The sequence below is a fragment of the Pipistrellus kuhlii genome, unplaced genomic scaffold (assembly GCF_014108245.1).
Source record: "Pipistrellus kuhlii isolate mPipKuh1 unplaced genomic scaffold, mPipKuh1.p scaffold_m20_p_3, whole genome shotgun sequence".
Taxonomy (NCBI): domain Eukaryota; kingdom Metazoa; phylum Chordata; class Mammalia; order Chiroptera; family Vespertilionidae; genus Pipistrellus; species Pipistrellus kuhlii.
This window is the reverse complement of record NW_023425529.1, coordinates 80,768,539-80,774,192: the sequence shown is the minus strand read 5'-3', so window position 1 is coordinate 80,774,192 and position 5,654 is coordinate 80,768,539.

Below are 5,654 nucleotides of genomic sequence, written 5' to 3'. Positions count from 1 at the left end.
TTAATGAAAATCATTCTTCCATTTACCCTTTCAGGAGGATTTATTTTTATTGATATTTTTAATAGAAAGCATTTGATTTTAAGACAAATAAATTTGAGAATATAATTGATAATGAAGTCAAAACTATCTCACTTTTCTCCCTGTGCTAGCACAGATATGAGATGTGAGACCCCAGATTCAAGATCTGGGACTTAGAGGGCAAGATCATTGTAGATGAATTGAAGCAAGAAGTTATCAGTACCAGCAGCAAGGCAGAGCCACCCCAGGGTGCCTCTCTGGTCTGGTCTGCTAATGGGCACATGGACAACCTGATGCGAGTGTGGCAGGTGACCATCAGCACCAGTAGAAATTATGGCAGAGCTTTAGAAACAAAACACTGATCTTCTGACTTGTAACAAGAAAAAAAAATTAAGAGAGGTGAGAAAAATTGCCAAATGCACAACATTACTAATTGGTTTGGGATCAAGTGTGACTCACAAAGCCTATCACATGGTAATTTAACCTTTCCTATATTGGCCAACACCGCCTAAAGCTTTGGGTTGGACGCCATGTTTATATATTATCTAATAAATGGCACAGTTACATTTCTTAGTAATGGAGAAACCACTTTTGTTTGTCCTGCATCCTAGCAGTTATACACACCAGCACACACGGGTTGTATTAATATGTTAGCACGTGAGAAGGGAGGATTGGCCTTTCCCCCCTACATTTGTGAAACATTTGTTCATAGTAAGTTATAAGTTATAATGAGTAATCATTACAGAATAGTTTGAAATCACACCGTTGCTGTGAAAGTACAGTAGGCGTGAGAAAAGACTTATCATGAGCTTGTAACAGAAGAAAAATAAAGTCTTCCCCCAAATAAGATACTCATAAGCTCACAAAGCATGCCAGAAATGAGCCCAGATAAGGAGGCATTCGTGCATGCAAACCTGCACTGAGGATCTCTGTGAACCAGACCCTGTTCGGGGCACAGGCGTTAGGGATGTGGAGGCAGAAAAGATACATAGACTTTGGTCACAAGAAGTTCACTGCCTTGGAGGAGAGACCACCCAATGAACAGATGATGACTGTGTGGTATGAGAAGCACTATAACATTGATTTGTGTGTCCACTGTGGCCGGGAGCCTAGTAGAATGAGAAGGAAGTGAGCGTCTTTGTTCTTGCATAGCGCTGGAAAACACACACCCCTAACCCTGCTGAAACTTCCCACGCATGTGAGAAAAGGCTCACTAACTTCTCCAACCATCACTGCCAGTGCCTTGGAGTGGTCTTCGATCACCAGGAAAAAACTATGAACCAAGAGGCTGAATCACACACTGTTACTATGAAAGTTGCAAACTAGCAAATCACTTCCAGGCTTCCAAGGCAGTGTTTATAGAGCTCTTTCACTGCCCTGATTGGGGTGATAAGCACAAATTTGCCAGGCAAATATAAGTAAAGATGGTGCTTTTAGTAAGCTCATAATAAATGGGAGTGTTTATAACTGTTAAGCATAATGATAACACTGGAACTCCCTACAGGAAAGCAAAAGTAAAAGTGTGTAAAGAAACAGCCTGGCTACACGCATTGCTGGCGTGAGAATGTAAACTCCTGCACCCCGGTCCTTTGAACTAACAGCCATCCAAAAATTGCACCACCTTAGCCACATCTCCATTTTTTCCAAAGAGCACTATCTAACCTTGTTATTTAGAGTCAAGGAAGTACTTTCCTTGGGAAATCCTATGCCTGTGAAGCCAACCTTATCCTTCACATGCCTGGATGCCTGACCCCCAAGCTCCCTGCCCCCAGCCTTCATCCGGTAGTAAATTCCCAGCCAGGCCTTTGCCAGGACAACTTATCCCCTCTCATGCCTGGTCTCTCTCTGATGAGAAAGAAGGGGGGACCGCCTTTCCTCCCCACTCCCCTGCTGACACCCCCAGTGAAAAGGGAGAGATCACCCCCTTCTTCTACCTGAGAAAATGGAGGCCTAAAAGTGTGTCCAAGATCGCACTTCTAATAAGGGCCCCTGCAAACCTGGAGCAGGAAGTGTGACCCAGGGCTGTTTGTGAGCCTCCTAGCTGTCCACACATCCTGCCTCCCTCCAACAAGAGGCCAGGCCTCCATTTCCATCTCTGCTTCCTCCCACCCACAGAGGTTCTCAATGGGCTAAGGAATGAGGAGGTGGTCCTAGTTCCCTTGGTACTGGGGCATCATTGGTCCAAGAGAAAAAGAGATGGGTTGGAAGATTTCCCAAAGATTTCCCTACTGGGAAACCCCGTACCACAATGAAGGGGGATGGGTTAGGCAGCCATGTGAAAAAAATACTCATCAATTACTGTCAGGGGATTCCAACAGTGTAGAAATACGTGTTCTGTGGAGCAGATTAGGAATGGGACCCAGGCTCTGCCCTTTACCAGCTCCTGGACTTGGACCCATGAATGTCTTCAAGCTTCCCTTTCTGCATCTATAAAATGGGAACAGTGAAGACTTTCCTCATCAATTTGTTTTGAAGATTAAGTCTAATAATGCATTTCAAGCATGTGGCCCAGTAACCTGCATATTTAAAGTACTCAATAATATCTGCTTTATTCTATGAAAATGACTTTGCCTTAAGTGGAGAGGTGGTTTCTTTAAACATTAAATTCTGCAATTTAATATATTAATAAAATGTTAATGTATTAATAAATATGTGTATCTTTTTAATATTAAGGAATTCAAGATGGCTGCCCAGGTAAACACCTAGCCGCAGCCGCACACAACAATTTCAATAAAATACAACTAAAATATAAAATGGACATTACCCAGAACTACAGGAAAGTCGACTGACTGGAAATTCTACAACAAGAAGCAAGGAGAAAACCAGAAGGATGAGTGGAGGAGCAGTAAAAGCTTAAGGTACAGAGACACGTGGCATGCGGAGAGGACAGAGCCAGAGAGGAGGGAGGCTGAGTGCCTGGCTGGTGTTCCCTAGCGGAAAGGAGATAAAAACTCTGACTGTGTTGGGCCCCAGTTCTGACTGCTCTGAACCCCAGTTCTAGGCCAGACCCCGGGGACCCAGGCTCATCCATAGGGAGCTGGGCTGTAAGGTGGAACCCCAGGGGAGCGGTGAAAGGAGGACCCGGAGGTGCGCACATTGCGTGCAGAGAAGGGACAGTCGGCTGTGCCATAGGATTGCCCTGGCGGGAAGGAGACAGGGGCTCCAGACTGCTCTGAATGCCACCTCCAACTCCACTTCCAACTGAACTGAACCTCAATACCGGGCTCATTGGGGGAAAACCTACTGTTTGGTAGCAGGCGAAAACCGAGGGCACCTTTCTCTCAGAGACGCTTGCAGCAAGTACTGAAGGACCCTGAGACCCAGGAGCCGCAAAGAGAGGGGCTGACGGAAGCCAAGGCTGTAGGCTCCCCCCTGAAACTCCGCCCCATCTGTAGCTGCGAAATGCAACAACGAAATAGATCACAAACGAAAGAAATGGAGGACAAAAAGCAACTGGATATAGAGTTCAAATCTATGCTTATAAGGTTTTTCAAGAATTTCCTAGAAAAGATCGATAAGACCTATGAGGATATGAAAAGGGATCAACTAAAAATAAGGAATCAATAAGAAATGATAAGGGATCAACAAGAAATGATAAGGGATCAACAAGAAATGATAAGGGAGCAACAAGAAATAAAGAATACATTGTCTGAAATAAAAAATATTATACAGAGTCCTAAAAACAGAATGGAAGATCGCAAGAATCAAGTCAAAGATTTGGAACATAAAGAGCCAGAAGACACGCCTCCACAGAAGCTAGAAGGCAAGAGAATCCAGAAAATTGAAGATAATGTAAGAAACCTCTGGGACAACTTCAAGCGAACCAACATCAGAATTATGGGGGTCCCAGAAGATGAGAGAGAGCAAGATATCAAAAACATACTGAAAGAAATAGTGACAGAAAACTTCCCCAACCTGGTGAAAGAATTAGACTTACAAGTCCAGGAAGCGCACAGAACTCCAAACAAAAGGAATCCAAAGAGGACCACACCAAGACAAATAATAATTCTAAAATTCCAAGAGCAAAAGACAAAGAGAGAATATTAAAAGCAGCAAGAGCAAAGAAGGTAGTTACCTATAAAGGAGCACCTATGATTGTCAGCTGACTTCTCAACAGAAACCATGCAGGCCAGACAGGAATGGCAAGAAATATTCAAGGTGATGAATAGTAAGAACCTACAGCCAAAGATAATCTATCCAGCAAAGTTATCACTCAGAATCGAAGGTCAGATAAAGAGCTTCACTAATAAAAAAAAGCTAAAGGAGTTCATCACCACCAAACCAGAATTATATGAATTGCTGAAGGGGGTTCTTTCAGAATAGAAAGTAAATAAAGATAAAAATTATGAACAACAAATGCGTAACTATCAACAAGTGAATCTAAAAAACAAGGAAATTTAAAAAAATCTGATGAACAATATTAACTGTTGAATATAATAGAATCAGAGGTATGGAAGGGGAGTGAACTGACGATTCTTGGGGAAAAGGGGAGAGGAGGATGTGGAAGAGACAACATAAACTGTGCACCTATGGATAAGGACAATGGGGAGTGGGGAAAGGGCAGAGGGTGGGGTGGGAATCTGGTGGAGGAGAGCAATGGGGGGGGGGGGGAAGGAACATTTGTAATAATATGAACAATAAAAATTTATTTAAAACAAAACAAAACAAAACAAAAAACACCTAGAATGTTTTCCAGAGTAAAAATTTTCACTGGTGCTTTCTCTCTGAAGGCTTAATGAGACCTTTCCTAAGAGCACAAGAGGAATAAATAGTAGGAGAGAAGTCATGAGTCTATTCTCTTCAACTGTGACTAAAGTTTTGGGCTCTGAGTGTCCATGAAGGTCTTTGCAAGATGCCGCTAGGAGCATGGTTTAGAATCCAAAGTGTGCTGCTTTGTTAATCTCCAAATGTGCAGGTTCCAGCCCTGAAGTCTCCACATCCAAGAGGAATTTCTTGGCCTTCTCATGTTGAGTAGAGCCTTCTTAGAACACTATGCAGAGACACATTTACATCCAGACTTGGAGGCCTGTGGAAAAGTAAATAAGAGAGAATGAGGAAAGTAGCATCTACATGTACTGCTTCACATTCTCTCCTCCCAGCTTTGGAAGCTCCAGCCAGACAGGTCTGGGGGATTTTAAGACACCATGCATCTCACTTTCACATTTCCTTATTGTGTCCTAGAGGCCTGGTGCACGAAATTCGTGCATGGGGGTTGGGGGAGCTCAATCCTGGCCTACACTCTTTCCAATCTGGGAATGTACGACTGCCGGTTTGTGCCTGCACTTTTACCAGATGACAGCTTCGTTGTTGTTTCTTTTCATGCTTAAATCCATTGGAATTAATAGGTATTCAAAGTGTGTATACATTTTGGGGGGACACCCTGTATATCTCTAGTCAGCGGTGAAAGGAAGCAACAGCAGATCTGGAACCCCCAGACTGGGAACCTTGCTCACTACCCACATATCTCCCCACTCCACTTTCCACCTTCGCTTGCAGAAGGAGAATCAATGTTTTCTCTCATTAACTTGGAAAAGCACATGCTGCCCAGCAGGAGTGCGCTAGGCTCCAGGCGAGTGAGGCTCAGTCAGGGCAGCCTTCGCTCATGGGTGCAGGCTCCCAAAGTGCACATTCCTCCC